Consider the following 22579-nt stretch of genomic DNA (forward strand, 5'->3'; position numbering starts at 1 on the left):
AAGGTAATGCAAGTTTTTGCTTTATCTACTACAAAACTGAATTTGTGTGATTGGCAATGTAAATCAACATTAAAAATGCCACCAGTAACCAAGAAGAAAGCAACAGCTTACAGTCCAAGATTACATTAGGTTTACAATTAATGAAAACACGTTTGGGATTTAGTTCTAGTTTTCAACAACAGGATAACTATGTCTGTATATCACCTAGTATGACAACTACATGAAGTCATTCAAGTGGGGGAACATCAACCAGAAAAACACAGGGCTAATTTTAAAGATCCTAACACAAATGTAGAGAAAATAAGATGTGTTCAGTAATCAAACAGAGATGTCGGACTACTCACCTCAGGAAAAAAAAAAAAAAAAGATAGACAAATCTCAAGATATTCTGCCTACAGTAGAGGGGGAAGAACCCAACCCTGAACATATTTCCTTGAAGCTAAACAAACTCTAAATGTATGTACATAGCATTAATTTAAGCCAAAGTTTAAGATGGATCACAAGTTGCTGAATTTCTGAAGTATAACATCACTATGAACAAATAAAACTGAACCCTGCAGATTATTTGGCTCACTGCTTCTGCTCTCCTGTAAGAGGTTCTCCAGTTCAGTTTATGGTACAGGCTACTGCTGTCACCTTTAAAGCTATCTCTTCACATCTCAAACCACTGTGGTTGTTAAAAGCAAATAATTAATTACAGATATAATCAAGACACTAAACCCAAGTTTTCTTACACAAACATGACCCCTACCATTCAGTACTTTAATTTGCTGAAAAAGGTAAAAAAAAAAAAAAAAGTCACTGGATATGATATAAACTTTTGAGTAAATGCAAGGTATGGGATGGGAGAAATGGAGAAACTATTTTTATTGATGACCGCTCAAAATTACTAGGCCAAACTAAAGAGGAAGTAACCACAACCAGGTATGTCACAATAAGGAAGATAATGGGTTAGAGTGTATGTTGTATAGTAAAGTGAAAATAAAGGTAATAAAGCTCAGGCTAACCAGACTCTGATCATTGGAACAGTGGAAACAGAGACAATCTTCATATCCCCAAAGCCTTATCCCCAAAGCCTTTTCTTCATGAGAACTTCAAGTCAGGAAATCTTTTTTATATTTTTCTGACTAATGAAGTCCCCATATTAAATCCAGAGTCAAGCTAAGTCACTACTTCTATACAAAGTCCTTTCCTTACTGTTGAACAACCCTTTACTTATTTTACTTTTTATTTTGGTAGGGGACCATCAGACTCACGACTTTTTAAGTGCTCAACATAGGCCAGAGGAAATGGAAAGCTTTTCGTCAAAGTTAAAAAGCAGGATTCAGATCCTGCTGCCATTAGCAGAACAAACAAAAAAAGCATCAAGATAAAAAGCAGCAATAAAGCCTATCACATCTGTTATGCTGTTATCAGACTTCTTTAGCAGCATATCTCTCCATTTAAGAGCACTGGCCAGCAAGCCTCCCAAATTCCCTTTGAAAAGGTCCCATTCACTGTAACAGGTGGGAGGTACACAGGCACTACAGCTGTTTATCAAACTTCTTCAGTTCCAAGCCAAAAAACTGCAAATGATCATGAGGCAAGCATGCTGTAAAGATGTACTGCAATGTTAATGTGCCAGCACAACAACATGCTTCATGGAATGCAATGAGGCTTCAATAGGTGTTGGCCACCTCCCAGAAGTGTGAAAACGCCCAGAGGGGAGTGAAGGAAGCAGTTCCCAACACCACCCCCAAATCTGCGTTAGGATCTGAAGATCCTCAGCAGCTTCAGAGTACTGCTCAGTCAAGGGAGACCTGAAGCTAAGTAGCCCAAAAATATACTGTCCAGATCTGCTAATATATGAAAACATTATAAATCTGTCTGTTTTGATGAGTCACTACTTTGCCAACTTTTCATGCATTTTTATCAAAGCTTTTTTCAACTGCATCTAGACACTGTTTAATAAATTCCCCTCCCCTCCTCCCCAAATATAGTTATTTGTTTGCAAAACTGCAAACATTTTTGATAAGGTATTACAAATCTAAATTGTCCTCAGCTAGTGTACAGCTGAGAGGAACAGATCAGAAGAAAAATGAAATTAGTATCCTGAGATTTGGAAATGTTCTTAGTTAACACTGATTCAGATTCCATGCAAGTTACACTAAGCCTGATGAGCCCTCAACTTGCAATTTCCAGGATTTCAGTGAAAACCAGTAAACAACTTCAGATAGCTACTTGAGTGCAAATGGAATCCACCTACATAAAAAACTTTCAAAATTGTCAGTGGCAAAGTGTGCATATTTTCAAAGCCAACATTCAAAACCAATGGAACAGTTTTTGAAATGGCAAATATCAGACACAAAAGAGGCCGAATAGGATATTTTGTCCTTCTTTGAAAGTAACTAAGACTATAGGAAGAGTTAAAATGCTTTTAGAGTAAGAGATGCACAGCTTGTCTATTCTGAAAATCTAATCTCAACCCGTTAAAAAATACTATCTTGCTACTACGTCCAAACAGTAGCACTATGAGTACACCAGACAGCCATGACACAGAAACAACCGAACTATTAGAAGAGTTCTACAGTGACCAAACTTTCCATCACAAAGCTGCAGTACAGTGCTACCTCTGCAAGTTTGAGAATTTGTGTATTTTCTCCTTTATGCTTCATATGACTCATGAAAGTGTTACTGATTATCAAATGAAATTAAATTGTGTTTGATTTTAATATAAGCATAGAATCAAGAGATATTTTAGTAAAAATCATTTTGCATTTATTGTATTTTGAATCTAGCAACCGACTGCTACTATAAAATCCCCTGTACAGCCCCCGTACTAAGGCCGAAGGGATTGGTCATAATTGTTTAGTAGGAACGGTTAGAACCTAGGTAAGAAAACACGAGGTGACTTGTAAACTGATAATACATATATAGGACTAGAAGAATGCAAGTAGTTGTCAAGGTCCAGGATTAATGGGAACTGAGGGAAGTAACCGTAACAGCTTGCAGGTACCTGCCAAGAAAACTGTGTCCTTAAGCAAAAGGTAATTCCGGCAGGGGGAGATTGCGACCACTGACCCATGGACCACCTACTCACATTAAACCCCAGACCCATTTCTAGACATTTCTAACCTTTACTACGCATAATCGGAAATAGAAGGAGAATATGTTAATGATTTCTTGGAAGTTGCATGTTTATGTATGAAGACTTAATGAATATGTATGAGTAAGCTCTATATAAGGTGTATGATTCTGGTGCTTGGCACGTGTTGTTGGTGAAAACACTCCCTTACACGTCCGGCCATCAATAAAGAAGTGTCTGCTTATCTACATCACATTGGTGTTGATAAGTTTTTATCCTGGTTTTCGGTCACAACATGATCTTAAGATATCAAGTTGAAACAAATGAAATTACTTGAACAAAAAGGTTCCCCTGCACCTGAGCTATCCCATGATAGGGCTGCTCTCCCATGACTGCCAGCTCAAATATTGCATGGTAAGCAAGACTCACACCAGCATTTGATAAAGCAAACTTTGGAAATAGACCACTAGTAAATATACAACTTCCTTCCTACACACGCCACCAGAGCAAAACACATACAGGTATATTTATAACCAGCCCAGTAGGTGTTTAATGCCTGGATTTATCTCTACTGAAGAATCTTTGGCAGCTTTTAAATTGGAGGAGACACAAGACCCCTGTAAGGCAGCATGCAAGCAAACTAACCAGCCTATTCCTTCACTAGGTAAACCTCACTGTAAATGGACTTAACCCAGCAGATGCTCTACTACTTTAAATATAGTATCTTCCTTCAATATACTTCAAGCATTTTTGGCTAATAGCAGCAGCATTAATGGTCTAATTCACTGTTCCCCTGTTTAATTCCCATCTGTAATTCAAAACACTCATTTCTATCTCATTGCACCTTATTTTTTTCTTCTCTTTTAGAAAGGAGTCTCTGATACTGTATGTGCATGATCACTATGCCATACAAGATGCTGGTATTGCTCCAACTGAAGGTGATGAGAACTTCACAGAAGAATTTAATTGAGGCAAAAATATAATTCCTACTAAAGGTAATAATGCAGTTGAGCATAGTACCAGCATTTCAACCAGCACTGGGCTGAAGCCACAGTGTTTTGACTATCCCTGGCCTAAAGGTTTCAAAACAAAGAGTTAAGGGAGAAGCTCTACCTTAAACATTTCCTGTTTACTTTTTCTAAGGACACAAGGAAGGCTAGCTGTAGGTCAAATCATACATTCAGCTAACCTAATAACCTATCTCACACAGTGGCTGGAGTAAGGCTCTCAGCTGCGTGTAGACACTGTGTCAGGAGTTTAACAGCTTAACCACAAGCAGTTTCACAGTGGAACAGTGGTATGAATTATGAACACTGAACAAGATTTCTTTGGACTTCTTTAAAACAACAGATTAGAAAGTGTTACAGGCCAACGTTCAAAGACTAGGTTAAAAGACATTTGAAGTTTCCAAACAATTATCAAGACAAACACTAAGCTCGAGAAGGTAGAGTGTTAATGAGCTAGCAGTTGCCCTCTGAGATAAAATATACTAGCTTAAACTTAAGTAAAGAAGTTTATGCTAAAGCATTTTAACTCCAATGAGAACGGGTTAAGAACCTGCACAAAGTTACCACAACTCAGCAGACGCATATTATCTCGTTAAACTACTGTAACTCAGTGTGTCACAGTCCTTAGTCTCTGAAGTATCTTTAGAAATGCTAGAGAGATAATATAAGACAGGTACTTCACCCCTGTTTTCCAAGAGGTAACTTCTCTGGTTAAAGGATACTTCACCACCTCTACTCCCTTTTCTTATAGTACCATTCTCCCCCCCCCTCCCCCCATCCAGTAGACCTTTACCTATAATTCAGATTCACTTCTTCCAAGGTTAAAGCAGTTTATAATGCTACAAGAGCAGCAAGGAGCAGTGAGCAGTATTGATGGCATTTCCAAAGAAGTCTGCAGTTGTCCTACATCACTGGTGCACAATGTGTTAGAGAAGGTGTTTTTATTCCAGCTCCATACTGTTCTCATCATTTTCACAGATCACTTGATCAAAGCTTTGCTGTACTTTTAAATGCTCACCGATTTATAGTTTGTGATCTTCTGTAGCTGTGAGCTGAACAAAAAAAAATTCACACAAAGGTTTTTATATTTATATTTACTCTATATATTTACTCAAGACACACACTGTGCATTAACTTGTCCAGTTTCTTCTTCCCTACGCTAATTCCCACAGTGACATAAGGGAATTCTACCTCCAAAACAGCAATTACACTCCATCGACAGCATCCATTTCCAAATCAAGCAGGGAGTCATAACACCGACAAAGAGCCTCAGTAATACCCTATAAGCAGGCAATAAGGACATATTAGGTCCTTATGGAAATGCCATATAGGCACCTAAACTTCCATTGGGAAGAAAGAGTACAAATATCCCCAGAGGTTCTGTATTTGTTTTACTTCTATCATGTGCTCATTGCCCCAGCAAGTAAAAATCTATACTGCTTCCTCTTTAAATAAATGCTCTGTGAAAAAAATCCCACAGCTACAACTCAGTTACTAATATTATTATGTTTAAGAACGCACCAACTCATTTGACTTAGCATTAATGAGGTTATGGTTTAAAACTATCAAAAGCTTTAAAATACATTTATACAGTTTAACCAAATATTAAGTGAAAATACCATTTTACAGCTAGAAAATGGGCCACTTCAATACATTAATGACATCTTAATTAACTGTTGTTAAAACTAATATTCACACATCTTTATTAAATATTGCTGTTAATTACTGGAAGATGTCTGAGTTAAGACAATCTTCTTCAGCTAGAAAGAAGAAATATATCTATAGCAATGGAAATTCTATTCAACTCCAAAAGAGGAAAGTATCATCCTATAGCTCTTTTTATAATGTAATACACAAGTTGCAGATGGTATTAAACTCAGCTGCAGTGATTAAGCATTTTCTTTGCAGACAGAAGCACAAAAAATGATTGATCAACTACAACTAAGTAAGTATACCATAAAGTAAAAGGTGGGTTTCTGTCATAGCACCAATTGTGTTGAGACTTCTCTACTTCCAATACCAGAGTTCAACTGAAACTACCACTAATTAGCTAATTTCTGGAGTAAAGTTCTACAAACCAGGTACAAGGGCAGCAACACTTCAATAATCTTGACTTGCCAAGTGGACACTCTGATAAAGCAAGCATGGGTAATGCTCTTGGGCAGAAGCACTTTTAACTTGCAACCAGTGTACCATTTAACATAAAAGACATACTTTGCTCCCAAAAATCTAACAGTTTAGGTCACTACTAGCTTACTTTGCCAAATTTCTTTCAGGAACGCTGTGGCTAATTTTTCTTCGTGTTAGTCTAGATCCACAATGCAGGCATGACTGCAATAAAAAGAGGTATAAAGGCCAAGTAAGTAGTTTTCAAATAATTCGCTACGTATGATACAAATATCACAGGAAAGCTAGTAATTCTCACTAGTTACTAGAAAACCGGAACACTAATAAAACTAGAAAAATGTAGTTGGCAAAGCATTCAGTAAGATTTTAAAAACTTTCACAGGAGGCATTCAGAAATTAAATCTGGGGAAAACCACAACAACAAAGAAATGCAGGACCAAAACGTGACTGCATTCACCGCTTAGAACAGCCTCTTATCAGCATTTTCAGCAGCAAGTCTTCCCTTACCACAGGGAAGATAGAGTTGATAGGAAAACCAAATAGCTGACCCACAGCTTTTACAACAATGCACATAAAAAAACCCCTGAACTTTAAAAGGACTTCAGAAGTTAAGGTATCTCCTCTCCGCACTGTGCTGGCAGTATTTGCAGAAGGCAAATAAAAAGAGACACTAGCTTTTCTTCAAGCATTCACCAACAGATGCGAGAGCCCAGGGGAATCAGACACCACCAATGACCACATGGAAGTGATGTGCTTCCAGTTAGGGTAGAGGAGTTCACCTAGTCAGCAGAGCACTATACAACCTTGAACAACTGTTCAACTGATGGAGAGAAGAGATGCTTTTGAAATCTAGATCTTCAGCCAAACACAGCAGGAATTCCAACCTCCCAATGCCTTGGATACATGCTCATACTTGCTGTGTGTTCTCCACTAGAAGACAAAGGGACTGTCTGCAGCCACTCATCCAGTAGCAGAGTGAAACATTATTTTTTTGCTTCAACAGAAAAACTTTCAGAAGAGGAATGTAAGTTTAAGTAGTCCAGATCTTTCGATCAGGTAGCTAATTTTTTTAAGGCTATGTTCTATAGTGATAAGGATTAGGAACAACAAGACTTACCCTTATTTGATGAAGAAAAAACATCAAAACCTACCAGCATTAATATGCCCAGGCACCCTTATTATTCATTTTAATTTCTCAGATACCATTTAGAAAGGACATTCCTTGTTTTTTTTTTAATTTTGAAATAAAATCTTATTTCTCTGCTCTTTATTCCAGTCATTTTTGTCCTTCTTGCCCTTGAGATTAATTTGATACAGGAAAGCACATACTTTGCACAGGACATAATAACCAATATGAGAGCAATTACTAGAGTTCATAAAAAGTAGCCTGGCATCATCATGCAACTATTATTTTGTTATACAAAATATTCTTAAGATGGAAATGAGATAAGACAAAAAACCCCATTGGTTCAGTCACCTCCAGAAGAACTCTTTATAATAAAAAAATATACAGATGAGACTTCACTAAGTTATCATATTAAAAAAAACAACACACCAAAATAAATCATACAACCCAAACCCCATATTCTTAATATTTGACTCTTGGAAACAAAATTTTAAAATCCTTTTAAAATAATTTTTGAGAGTGAAACCTCCCAAGCTACCAAAGCGGCAGTGTTAATAAATAATCATTAATTTAATATGCTGTTACATAATTGTTAACAAGTTTTTGAAGTGCGATTAAAATCAGAATCAGCATTTTCTTGGCAGTTTGCCATTAACAGACCAATTATTTAATTTCTGCAGTAGTACTGCAAGTGTAGCATGCTGGTAGCAATCCAACTGAAAACTTACTCTGTTTTAAGCTTGTTTCCTACCCAACATTAATTGAAATTGGCTTACATTACTTGACTAACAATAAAAATAAGACTGTTGTCACTTGACTATGAGTACATCATCCAGTGGATATTACTGCATAGCTCAAATATAATTTATGTGTATGCATAGAAATTCCAGTGTTTAATACAATAGCATCTAGAAATGTCCTAGAAAAAGCCCTTGACCATAGCAGCAGGTCTGCCATAGATGGTCTGAGACGTCAATGGTAGCCTCACAGGGAAAACTGAAGGATGTACCACACTTAACAGCACCATTTCCCCCTGCAAATATTTACTTTCATTGTACCGTTTAGAACTGAAAGTTCATTCACCAAAATAAAACAATGCTTCCAGAAAAGAAATGTCTTGCATGTTTTATCAAAAAAATCCACAAAAATTAGACTGAATGCGGAGTTCAGAAAGCTCCTTGTATATGTAGATTACCACCTGTTTCTCATTTAAAAATCACAGCAATAGCAAATACCTATAGAAAATCTCACCCAAAATCAACCTGAGAACCTCATAGTGTTCTGGAAAACGTCACAAAAATTGGAAGAAACAGTAAAGTGATGCTATTCTCTTACTGGAGAGATCAACACAGACCAAGCTAGAGAATGCAACTGAAGTGTCTGTCACCGAATATGCCTCATCAGTGTCTGGACAAAGATCTCAATGACTACTGAAACTGAAAATCAGTTTATCCTAACTTGCAGAGTTGGCTTTCACAGATAGCAATGCAAGTCTCCAAGGCCATACAAATGAGACATCTTTGAGATGTACACATATCCCTTCCCATAGCTACTCCATTCTGGAATACTTTCCAGGAAAAGTTCAAGTGAGTTGCAGGCAAAACAAAATAAAGAACAGATCATTAAACATAAACCATGACCAAAACACTGGGCAGCATGTAGAAGTACATTACGTCATTCTTCTAAACAAAACACTGGCCATCTCAAAAACATGAAAGATATGCCTATCAGTACACTGTAGGCAAAAGGCTCACTGATAAACTCAAATTAGGACTTGTTCATGATCATTCACCCTATTTTAGTTATTGTTTCTGTAGGAAGGGGGAAGATTAACTATTTTGTTTCCAATTACAGCAGAAAGATGTAATCTAAATGCAATCCACTTCAGTGCTTACATTATCTACACATAAAATAACTTATCTCTTGGAAGTACAGCATTAACATTGCCGGCCCTTGGTCCGCTCCATCGTGTGAAAGCAAATATGAAGCACCCATAAGGCAAGTCACAATGTAGATACAGAAGGGAAAACCCCAGATCTGTATGATGTATTGTGGTGGTTTAGGCCCTCCGGTACCAGAGACCATGTTCACACTGTCCCTCCCTCATGCTCGGACTTGACAGGGCTGGAAGTAAGGCACAAACCCGGGGTTGAAATAAGGGCAGATTTAATACAACACCGTAATAAATAACAATCTGAACAACAACAACAGCAATAATAACAACAATAAACAGTAATAACAGTAAACAAGACAAAAGATATACAGAGATATACCGCAAGGGACACAGGCAGACCGCCACGCGTGCTTCCCCAAACAAAAGCCCACAGGAAACTACCCGTGCTTGGCTCATCGACCTGAGTCAGCATGGTATTGACTAACCCTGCTAGAGACCTCTCCCCACTGCTGTGGAAAATTAACCCTATCCTAGCTGAAACACGACATAATCCACCCCTTTATTCTATACCATCTGCATCATGTCCAGCTGCCATTTAGCAGTTAACAATAACAAAATAACAATTTACAAAGGCACAGCATAATTCACGGCATGTTCTCACCCAGAATCAAGTCCCCCTGTGGTACACATCAGATCTCTCCATCGTCCTGCATCACCCACCAGGTACACCCAGGTACACCAGACTATTTTCCCCAATATATTCCTCATGCGCACCACAGGGACTTTATCCCCATCTACAGCACGTGGAGGTCTCGACTGAGCCGGGCCAGCTCGACTGGCAGATCCTCTTGTGTTGACTAGCCAGGTGGCCTTTGCTAGATGCATGACCCAGTCTTTGAAGGTCCCACCTCCCAGTGCTTTCAATGTGGTTTTTAACAGTCCATTGTAGCGCTCAATCTTCCCAGAGGCTGGTGCGTGGTAGGGGATATGGTAGACCCACTCGATGCCGTGTTCTTCTGCCCAGGCATTTATGAAGTTGTTTTGGAAGTGGGTCCCGTTGTCTGACTCAATTCTCTCTGGGGTGTCGTGTCACCACAGGACTTCGGTTTCAAGGCCCAGATGGTGTTCCGGGTGGTGACGTGGGTATGCTGGTTAAGTTTCCAGCCACCTAGTGGTTACTTCCACCATTGTGAGCACGTGGCGCTTCCTGTGGCGGGTCTGTGGCAGTGTGATGTAGTCAATCTGTCAGGCCTCTCTATATCTGTATTCCAGTCATCGCACTCCATTCCGCTGGGGCTTCATCCGCTTGGTATGCTTGATTGCAACACACGTCTGACATCCATGGATGATCTCTGCAATGGTGTCAATGGTGAGGTCCACCCCTCGATCTCGAGCCCACCTGTATGTTGCATCTCTACCTTGGTGGTCCAAGGTCTCATGGGCCCACCGGGCTATGAACAGTTCACCTTTGCGCTGCCAGTCCAAGTCCACCTGAGCCACTCTCATCTTAGCAGCTTGGTCTGCCTGCTGGTTGTGTTAACCTTCATCAGTGGCCCGACTCTTGGGTACATGGGCATCCACATGGTGCACCTTCACAATGAGGTTTTCCAACTGGGCTTCAATATCCTTCCACACCTCAGCAGCCCACCCTTACATTGCCAGTTGTTCTGCTTCCATTGCTGCAACCATTTCTACAGGGTATTCGCCAAAGCCCATGAGTCAGTGTAGAGGTAGAGCCTCAGCCACTTTTCCCGCTCAGAAATATCCAAAGCAAGCTGGATGGCTTTCACCTCTGCGAACTGGCTAGATGCAACCTGTCCCTCAGCAGCTTCAGTGACCCGTCATGTGGGACTCCATACAGCAGCCTTCCATCTTCGATGTTTTCTCACAATGGGACAAGACCCGTCAGTGAACAGGGCATATTGCTTCTCCTCATCCGGCAGCTCGTTATATAGTGGAGACTCCTTAGCATATGTCACCTTCTGTTCTGGTGACATTCCAGAATCTTTGCTGTCCAGCCAGTTTGTGATCACCACCAATATTCCTGGGCGGCTGGAGTTCCCTATTCGAGCCATTGTGTTATCAACACAACCAATTTACTCCAAGTAGCATCTGTTGCATGATGCGTGGAGGAGGCCTTTCCTTTGAACATCCACCCCAGCAGCGGCAGTCAGGGTGCCAGGAGGAGCTGTGTTTCAGTGCCGACCACTTCTGAGGCAGCCCGAACTCCTTCGTATGCTGCCAGTATCTCTTCCTCAGTTGGTGTGTAATTAGCTTCAGAGCCTTTGTATCCCCGGCTCCGAAAGTCTAGAGGTCGGCCTCGGGTTTCCCCAGGTGCTCTCTGCCAGAGGCTCCAGGTAGGGCCATTCTCCCTAGCTGCAGTGTAGAGCATGTTCTAAACCTCCTGCCCTGCCCGGACTGGCCCAAGGGCTACTGCTTGGGCAATCTCCCGCTTACTTTGTTCAAAGGATTGTTGTTGCTCAAGGCCCCATTCAAAATCCTTCTTCTTATGGGTTATGTGGTAGAGAGGGCTCACAATCAGGCTGTAGTTCGGGATGTGCATCCTCCAGAACCCCACAGCACCCAGGAAAGACTGAGTCTCCTTTTTAGAGGTTGGTGGGGCCATGGCTGTTATCTTGTTTATCACCTCCACTGGGATGTGGCGATGCCCATCTTGCCATTTTATGCCTAGGAATTGAATTTCCCTTGCAGACCCCTTAACTTTCATGTGCTTAATGGCAAAGCTGGCCTTTAGGAGGATTTAAATTATCTTCCCTTTCTCAAAGACTTCCTCAGCTGTGTCCCCCAATACAATGATGTCATCAATGTACTGCAGGTGTTCTGGAGCCCCACCTTTCTCCAGTGCAGTATGGACCAGTCCATGGCAAATGGTGGAGCTGTGGTTCCACCCCTGGGGCAATCGATTCCAGGTGTACTGGATACACCTCCAAGGGAACGCAAGCTGTGGCCTGCACTCTGGCGCTATAGGAATGGAGAAGAACACGTTAGCAATGTCAATCATTGCGTACCACTTGGCTGGCTTCAATTCCAGTTCATACTGGAGCTCTAGCATGTCCGGCACTGCAGCACTCATTGCTGGCGTAACTTCATTCAGGCCACGGTAGCCCACAGTTAGCCTCCATTCGCCATTAGGCTTTCTCACTGGCCAATATAGGGCTGTTGAAGGGGGAGTGAGTTTTGCTGATCACCTTCTGGCTTTCTAGTTGATGGATCAGCTGATGGATGGGGTCCAGGGAGTCTTGGTTGGTGAGGTACTGCCGCCGGTGCACCATCCTGGTAGCAAATGGCACTCGCTGCTCCTCAACCTTAAGCCGCCCCACCACTGAGGGATCCTCTGAGAGGCTGGGTAAGGTGGACAACTGTTCAACCTCCTCCAGAGCAGCTACACCAAAAGCCCACCGGTACCCTTTTGGGTCTCTGAAGTGCCCCCTCCTGAGACAGTCTATGCCCAGGATGCACGGGGCATCTGGGCCAGTCACAGTGGGGTGCTTATGCCGGTCCTTCCCAGTCAGTCTCACTTCAGCTTCCAGAAGGGTCAGCTGTTGGCATCCCCCTGTCACTCCGGAGATGCAGATGGATTCAACCCCACTGTAGCTCGAGGGTCCACTGTGCACCAGTATCCACCAAAGCCTTATATCCTTGTGGGTCTGATGTGCCAGGCCATCGGATCCACACTGTCCAGTAAATCCGATTATCCCTTTCCTCCATTTGGCTGGAGACAGGGCCCCTCTAATCCTGCTCATCATCACTCACTTCATGCAAGAATAATTTACTGGTCCCCTCAAGAGGGTCAGGCATAACATTCACCATTCTATTCTGTCTGGAGGATTTCTGACTGGACACTGGAGCTGCACTTGACTTGGAGGACTCGCCTTTCGTGACGGTTTTCCCTTTCAGGTGCTCTACTCATGCAGCTAGGGCAGCAGTGGGCTGTGCATCCCACCTCCTCATGTTTTCTCCATGGTTACGGAGAAAAAACCACAGGGTGCCTCGTGCTGTGTACCTTCTGCTGCCTTTTTTTTTTTTTTTTTTTTTTGGGGGAACATTTACTTTTAATGGCTGAGACATTAGCCCGTGCAGGTAGAATATAGGACATATCTTCTTCCATTTTCTGGACCCTCTGAGACCATTCCTCCACAGCTGAGACTCAGGAATGTTGAGATGAAGTGAGAGTTCCCTCATATTGCCGGAGCTTGCCAACCACTCCATCCACTGTCACAGTGTGGGTGTCTGTCCACCAGGATGCTATTGCCAGTGTTTTCGAGCGTGCTTCTGGTGCAGTCTTCAGGAACTTTAGCCACATCAGGTGTGTGCAAGGGGCCTGATCTGGGTCCATGGGTGACTGCTCATCATTCAGATCACCATAAACCATATCAAACACACAGCCAGTTCCCTGAGATTCTGAATGCTTTTCTCAATGCTGGTCCATTTGCTTGGCTGACATAGGATATCATCCTTGTAGGGGTACCTCTCCCTTAGTGAGCAGGAGTCGCCTCCAAAGGCTGAGGGTTTGAGTCTGTTTTCCTATTGCCCTGTCAATGCCAGCATCCTTGGCCAAAGATCCCAGCTGCTTGGCCTCTCTCCCCTCCATTTCAACAACACTAGCTCCAATGTCCCAGCATCAGAGCAGCCAGGTGCAAATCTGCTCGCCTCCCAGGCAGCTGAAATCTTTCCACATATCTTGCAACTCAGTGAGGGATAGAGATCAGATGATCACCTCTGGCCCTTCCTCCTGTTCCCATGCTGGGCCTGGGTCATTTGCATCCCCCACTTTGCGAACTGACTTTCTGGTATACTTTGTTTTCTCTATTGAGGCGACTGATATCAGTACTGGCTGTCTCTCTGGCTCAGCTGCTGTGCTGGTGGAGGCGACTGATACTGACTCTGCCTGTTCCCCTGGCCCAGCTGCTGTACCAGTAAGTTCAATTTCAGATCCTGCAGACCTTTCTTCCCTTTGAGGGCAGTGGGTGGTATTAAAGAGGGCATGGTAGGCATGGGAAGTCCCCAGCACACTGCAGTGAGTTATGTCTCCTGGGTTTTGCCAGGTTGGTGACACACCTTTTTTAAGCACTTCACCAGTTTATCAGGGCTCTGCATTTGTTCAGTAGTGAAATTCCAAAGCACTAGGGGTGACCACTGACTCAGGTGCTTGCCCATCTCTTCCCACATACCTTGCCACTCATAAGTATCTGACCTCAGGGCAAGTTTCTGGGTGGTGCTCTTGTTAGAGAATTGTGGCATGGCCCAATACAAGATCTGTCAGGCATTCAGAAAGCTTTGTGCTGCAAACACACTGGCCTGGATGTTCCAAGGATAGCTAAAACTCTCAAATACCAAGAGGATCTCTTCCCCTGGCTCAGCCATAGTGGTGGGGAGACCCCTAGCAAAAGCCCAGGCAGCAAACAGGTACCAGCCTGCCCCCACAAACAGCGATACAAACATATTATAAGCAATCAGTAGCTGGTATAACAGAACAAACCCCTTTACACCTTTTCCACCACCACCAAACACCATCACTGGGAACAGACTGGATATAAGGATTAATCCATCCCCATTATGTAAGCAAGTGGGCCAGCATTGCAAACATTTTCTTATCAAGGAATACAAATAAAAAGAAGATTGCACCTAACAGATTTCTCTAACACCGTCTGTTCAGGGTCTGTCCCTTTTTTGATCCTAATTTCAACCCTCTCAAGCCCCACGTTGGGTGCCAAAAAGGCTGTGGTGGTTTAGGTCCTGCCGGGATCAGAGACCACATTGCCGTTGTCCCTCCCTCACCCTTGGACTGGTCAGATCTGGAAGTAAGGCACAAACCCTGGGTTAAAATAAGAAAAGATTTAATACAACAATGTAATAAGAATCTGAACAACAACAATAGCAGTAACAACAACAAGAAACAGTAATAACAGTAAACAAGACAAAAGATCTACAGAGAAATACTGCAAGGCACACAGCCTGCCCACCGTGCGTGCTTCCCCGGACAAAAGTGCACAGGAAATTGTTCTCATGCTTGGGGCATGGACCTGACATCAGCATGGTACTGAATAACCCTGCTAAAGCCCTCTCCCCACTGCTAGGGAAACAACCCTATCCTAGCTGAACCAAGACACCTATGAAGGAGAAGAACAGACTAAGCAGTGATTTGACATCAATATTAAACTCTAAGCATGTTTCCCATGAAAAACATAATAGGACACAATACCTCAGAATAGCTATCAAGACACCAAAAGGAAGTATCATTTGGGAACAGAGGTTGATTCTATTAGCCAACCACATTTCTTAGCCTAAAATAAACCTGGAATTACGCACATAGAAGTGTACATTTTCATAAAGGGGTGCAGGGGGTAGCTATTAGTTTAAGAAATATGCTCACAAACCAACCACAAATACTATTTTAAGGACTTCAGAATTGGCAGCTTAAGTATATTAGTTGAAAAGCCAACCAAAAGTTACTTTCATAGCATGGTTTACAGTCTACAGAAATAGTAAAAACATAAGATTTACATCTAGGTCACCAGCACAAAACCAGTTTTTAAACCATTGTATAAATGAAATAATGTTTTTGTCTTCATTCTTCAAGATCAGAGTTAGAAGTCACCATCTTCTGAAACAAATATAACTACAGGTCTGCCATTACGAACATTTGCATGTGTTCAAGCAATATTCAAGAGGCATGAAAGAGCTTTATAATTTTTTCTGCTTTCACCAATAGCATAGTACATTAAGTCCTCAAAGTAAAATCAGTTAGAGTCAAGTACAAGTCTCTTTCTACTTTAGGGATAGAATGGCCAAATATTTATGTCCCTGAGCAGCTTGAGTGCTTTCCTTGGCATTAAGCTGTGTCACAACATAAGACTATGAGATGTTGCTATTTTTTTCTGTGCTTGTGATTATTAACAAACTATGATTCTGGGGAAAACATATATGTTTCTAGTATTAATGTGGTTATTATTTAATGCCATTAAAAGCCATTTGGTATGTGCTAGATAATGGATCAGATCACTCTTCACAGTAATTCAGTTACAATGTAATGTCTTCTAAAAATAATGTAGGCAGGGTGACTATTGGTAAACAAATTACATCCAAGAAAGCCGTGAATGAGAATCTTAGCTCTTCGATTCTGGGTGGAGGAGATATAGCTACTTAAAGGTATCAACAACTGACTAATAGCAGATTAGTCAGACAAACAGACACCAGATTATTTTATTATGCTTATATGTCTAGATAACAGACAAACATAGTGATATATTATATGGGTGTGGAAAAAAGGAAAAAAAAATTCAGCACTTCTGTATTTCTGAAGTTGTTTACCTGCATCTTACTTTCTACATACACTAAGCAAAGCTTAAATAACAAAATCCCTGGTAAACATTGCCTGTTATGCTCAAACTGCATGACCATTGTACAACACATACAGAAAACCATTTCCAGTGAGAACAACATAAGATTATTCCTGCTTGTGAGAGGAATGAAACCTCACAAGATTTTCAATCAGTCAGTTATGATACAATTGCACCACACAAGGCTTTTACACCTTACTAATCTTTTCCGCTGTTGTTTATTTTTAATTTTTTTTTTTTCTTTGAATCTGTAACCTACATAAGTGGAGAGAGGTCAAGTAATCATGGGAGAACAACACCAGGGGTGAAACAAACAGTTGAATAAATTTTTCATTGAGATAAACAGCAGCCGAATAATCACCCAACTGAGCACACAGATATCCTGGTTTGGCCTTTTAAATAACACCTGCTACACACAAAGATAAGTTGTGCCTAAGTTTGACACCAGCAGGTTGAAAGGATTTTTCTATGTTCCAGCACCTCTTCAAGCAACATTTTAAAGAAGATCATAAGCTCCATTGGGTCACTTACTGATCCTACACTTAGCTGCAGGTAGTTTAGGAGTATTCTCCCCAAGTAAAGTTTTACCTTGTACAGACATCTTCTTAAAACTGGTCTTTAGCTTTTAGACTTACTGACTGTTGGAACAGAGAACAAAAGTCACTGCCAAGTAATCACTATGGCAACACCTTTAAATCATAAGGTAAACTTTTTAATACATAAAACCAAAAAAGATTTCTTGGCTACACCTAGTCTTTACTCTTTTCCCCCCAACACTGTATCTATGTTCTAAGAAAAATGAATGTCTCTCTTGCTACCAGCTCCCGATCTTATATTGAAAAATTCCAACTGAATTCCAGCCATCATATCAGGGGAAAAGTCCCCCACATATTTTAGAATGAACCTGGAACATCCTACCTCAAGAGATAATGGACAAGGCCATCGCAGCAGCAATGCCGCATGTTCCCAAGACAACCCTCATAAACAAGTCTGCTGTATCGCAAGCACACTAAAAACAAGCAAGCACACTGAAATCTGGAATTAAAAAGGGAATCTAGGCAGGAAGACAAATCACCATAAGATTTCAGCTCATGACAGAAGAGTATGTCCAAATCAAATGATTCTCCCTTTTCACTCCTGATACTACCTAAATTTACTGACCTCATGATCATTAAAGGAAAAAATATACTCATGAACAAACTGATACTTCTGTCAGATAAAAGAAACCCTAAAACACACCAAATTAGATTTAAGCTCTTAATTGCAAACATTTTTTTCTTCAATGTGTGGGAGACATCTTTGCTAAATTAAGATCTCAGGCACTGCTTCAGAACCACCTTACTAGTTTTTTTAAATCAAAATGGCACCTTGCTGTAGCTTATTTACAAAGCTGGAAGGTTTTTTATTTTTTAAAAAGTACCACTATTTACCTACCAAATAATTTATCTTCTTCCAAACTGCCACATTACTGCACAAAAAAATGAGTTCTTTTTGAAAGCTTGTTTCTGTTCATACACATCCAGGACAGCCTACATGCCAATTGTGCTCACAGACATCACCTACATGGAAACTCACCTGCCCTGACTGACAACTGAGTATTTTAAGCCTCAAATACCTACCTTCAGAGAAAAGGACCTGAAGTTCAGTGAACCTGCTGAAAGCCAAACTGGCATCAGCGTTTCTGGTGAAGCTGGTCTACATGCAGAATCAGGACCAAAAACTTACAATAGGCCCCACTATACTACTACTCTACACCGAAGAAAGTGTAAGTAAACACATTACTGGCTACAATTCTTTAACATAACGCTGCTTCCCCATACACTCAACATACTTTTAACGTATCATGTTCTTGTCCATTAAAGTGAATTGTAGAAGTTACAGAAATACAGAAGTGACAATCTATAAAGACTGTTGCTTTCAAACAGTAATTGTAGTGATTACAATGCTCCCTGAAGCAGCTCTAAATGAAAGTGGAACACTGATAAAGTTATGTCTAAATTATTAGAAAAAAAAAGTTTCACCTAACCAGGCAAAGCTTTAAGAACAGAAAAGTTACCTTCTCACAATAGATAACACTTATTGTTAACTTAGTGGCAAAGAGCCATCAGTTCCTTGGTGGCTTCTTCCAGAAAGCTAAGCCTTCACCTACTTCTCCCCCTCTGGGTTTAGCATAGCAATTCTGCCATTACAAATTCAAAGACCAAGACTGGAAACTGTTTTGCTGGCAAAAGCATCACCAGAATTTACAAAATTTTCATAATGAGGTGGTACAGTTGAGCCCCAGGGTCACTCAGAGTGCAGATTCACTATGTCTTTAGGTGTAAATTGTGCATTCATCAGCTGCAGCAACAGCATTCCACAGCTGGTTACAAGGCAAGAGGACACCTGCATTACTGCACAACCAGCTAAGAAAGGAATTGTGTTTGCTTCATAATCTGTAAAACTACACTATAATGAAGAAACTACCCCCATCAAGAAAGAAACCATGATCTTATGTACGTGACAATTCAACATCAGATAACCTGGCACAAGCTCTGAACATTAAGATATCTGATTTATAAGCAGTTAAAGTCAAGCATCTCTCAAATTAAATGCATTAAATAATTTCTAGTTAGAATTTGTCAGTCTCCAGAAAACAGGTAACGCTAATATATGAACACAACTCTTGAAAGATTTAGTGCAAGGGAACAATTTAGTCTCCCCAAAGCCAGTCAGCAGCTGAAGTTGACAACCAAAAGTACTGAACTTTCAGTTTTCACAGAAATGAAATATGGATCAGTACAGAGATTTCAGAATTTAAATCCAAACACTCTCCACTCCAAGATTAATGTTCCTGGGCAACACAGGTTCAAGAAAGACACAGATGCCATATACATTAGTGATCTAGTAATTCATCCTGCATCATGGCTCCTCACTTTCATAGAGAGATAGCCATCCCTTTATAAACCATGCACCATAGTGATCAATTTAGTGGCAGCCAGACACATTTTACAAACATGACAGTATCCCAAAGCTGTGCATTTGAGACAACAGATTGGTTACTAGTTACATGATGGTAATACTCATGAGAACTGCTTTACAGCCCAACACTGAACCACACTAAAGCAGGAAAGTCATACCATACAACACAACCATAAGGAACAGTAAGTGAAAAAAATACCACTTTTATTGTTGATAGGACACAGAGTAGCACAACAACAGAAACTATGACATCTTTAAACTGTAAAAATCCACTGTCTTTAGACAAAAAACAAACCGGTGTACTTTATCACTACTAACAACTCTTCTGCAGCAGCTGCTGCCCAAGTGCTGCAAGGGAGAATTTGTTGATTACAACTGCAGGATGCTCACTGGCAGCTAAAACAATTTGCCAATGGTATTTATGGCTCCTATTCCTTGTGTTTGGCAAAAGAAGAGGCAGAGTAGTATTCTGCAAGTATTTACATTGATTTTGGAACTGATGACAACACACCATCTGCTCTCAGACACTTTGGTGCCTCTGCCAACTTCTTCCCTAATGTATTTCTTTCTCCAAGCTTCTCAAGGTTTCTCTAGTTCCTGAACTCTGTTCTTTCACCAGGTTTGAAAGGGCCATTTCGAGTTGTGAACAAGAACTTGAGGTATGAACATCTAACCCTATGCCCTAATCACAGATCAGCAGACAAACTGATTACTTCAAACTACTCCCCTTCTCAAGACCATCACCTCCAGAAGCCTGAGGATATGGCTGACAGCTTCAACAGAGATGTCAAAACATCTGAAATAAAAGAGTCTTGAGGCCAATTAGGAGAAGCAGCATTTAAAAAGAACCAAACCAAACTCATTCTTCTACCAAAAGCCCAGAAGCCCCATGGAAATGAAGGTTTCACCTAGCATTTAAAAATGCAGCCAAGTAAAAGCAATGTCCTCTCTACTGCAAGTAGCGGGCTACCCCACAAAAAGGAAGCACAATTCTACCTGCAAATCAAACAGAAGGGTTCAGTTTCCACCTGTTTGCCTGATACCTTTCATACAGAGTTAAACATTTAAAAGAACCAGCAAAAGCAAGAAAGATTTGAAAGCCTGAAATTTTTTAAACTTTAAGGCATTTATCAAGGCAGAAGCATATACCAATAACTTTATACAATATAACTTCTATACAATGATCAAGCTACCTTTGTGTCATGCATTATGACAAAGTATTCCTAAAAAATTAAACAGTTCATCTCACAGCATCACACAAGGGAAAAACCACCCCCCAAAAGTTACATACAAAACTCTTAAAATCAAATATTCAATTCACCACAGAAAAATGGATTGCAAGGTCAGAGACTCTTGAAAAGTGACTATAGCTTCCAGCAGCTCATAGAAGAATAAGTATCATATGAAAACCCCCAAGGGCTGAGATAAACAGCACGAGTCCGCTCATCTGTTTCACTAAAATTCGGTTAGTGTGAAATGGTGTCCCTAAAAAATAATCCCAACAGGATGAATGCAGAAAATAAACACTTTAATCCCATTGTATTGTCACCAAAATCCAGGATAAAATAACTTATCGACACCAATTTGATGCAGATAAGCAGACACTTCTTTATTGATGGCTGGACGTGTAGGGGAGTGCTCTCACCAACAACACGTAGCAGGCACCAGAACCATACACCTTATATAGAACTTACTCATGCATATTCATTAAGTATTCATACATAAACATACAACTTCCAAGAAATCATTAACACATTCTCCTCCTATTTCCGAACCTGCGCAGTAAAGGTTAGAAATGGCTCTGGGGTGTGAGTAGGTGGTCCATGAGTCGGTGGTCGCAATCTCACCCTGCCAGAATTACCTTTTGCTTAAGGACATTGTTTTCTTGGCAGGTACTTGCAAGCTATTACAGTTACTGCCCTCAGTTCCCATCAATCCTGGACCTTGACAACTACTTGCATTCTTCTAGTCCTATGTATGTATTATAAATCAGTTTACATATCACCTCATGTTTTGTTACCTAGGTTCTAACCATTCCTATTAGACAATTATGACCTATCCCTTCGGCCTTGGTACGGGGCTGTACAGGGGATTTTATAGTAGCAGTCGGTTGCTAGATTCAAAATACAATAAATGTCAAATGATTTTTACTAAAGTATCTCTTAATTCTATACTTATATTAAAATCAAACACAGTTTAATTACAGTTGATAATAAAATCAGTAACAATATCAGTACACACATGCGTGGATTCATTTACTATTAGGCTCAGTCCAGAGATAACTCGAATCAGCAGTGTGCAGGTCAGATTAGATGATCTAAACATTTCTTCTGTCACAACACCTGTCTCAAATTATCTATCTTGTGACAACAAGAGAAAGAATTTGCCTGTAAACACAATAATCCTGCAAGGGAAAGAATATTGTTTTTGCATATTCAGCCTGAAAGGAAGGGCAGGAGTATTCACCAAAGCAATTAATGAGAGCAATTCATTGAAAGAGCAAACCGTTGAAATTCCTGGCCTGGGGTGAGAAGACAGGCAGCCCATCAACTGTGATGACCAGTACTTAGAAATGGCTTCAGATAGATGCAGATACCGAGAGACTTGGGGAACCTGAATTTCGAACTTTTCCTGTCTTAGTATGCTTGCATGATGAGCTCCTGCATATTAACTTCTCCGCCGTGGAGAAAGCCAAGGTTCATTTCCATGCACATGCGACGTATGAACACATACATGAAGGGGCGTATCAGTAGGTGGTTCAGGAAGTCTGTACGCCCTGTGGTACTCAGCCAGTGCTGAATCAGGGGAGGGAACTCGCGGTTGGGAGAAAGAGACATAAACCATTGCACAATGGCTGTTAGGCATGTCCACCTGGTGGGGTGCCCCGTCTTGCAAGAAGGTAATAAAGAGTGCTTCACACCGCATCCTGTCTGAGCTGTTGATAACTGGCAAATGAGCGTTTCTCACATGCTCTCTTCTAAAAATTTGCTTTTTAATTCTCATTTCACTGACCACCGAAGTAGAAGAAAAAAGCAAGTC

The 22579-nt window shown here is 40.9% G+C and overlaps 1 protein-coding gene across 5 annotated transcripts in view; it reads right to left on the reverse strand.

Moving 5' to 3' along the window:
- The window catches only part of RASSF8 (Ras association domain family member 8), a 109180-nt gene that overhangs the window by 63384 nt on the left and 23217 nt on the right, over positions 1-22579 (reverse strand). Inside the window, exon 1 of one of the 5 annotated variants that reach the window (XM_026866719.1) lies at positions 6329-6402. The exons of the other annotated variants lie outside the window; for them this stretch is intronic. The gene's annotated coding sequence lies outside the window, so the exon portion shown is untranslated. Of the gene's footprint in view, positions 1-6328; positions 6403-22579 lie in introns of those variants that run through there. 5 annotated transcript variants of the gene reach the window in all.

Source organism: Athene cunicularia (assembly GCF_003259725.1).
Source record: "Athene cunicularia isolate RWA chromosome 1 unlocalized genomic scaffold, athCun1 chr1_part2, whole genome shotgun sequence".
NCBI classification, from domain to species: domain Eukaryota; kingdom Metazoa; phylum Chordata; class Aves; order Strigiformes; family Strigidae; genus Athene; species Athene cunicularia.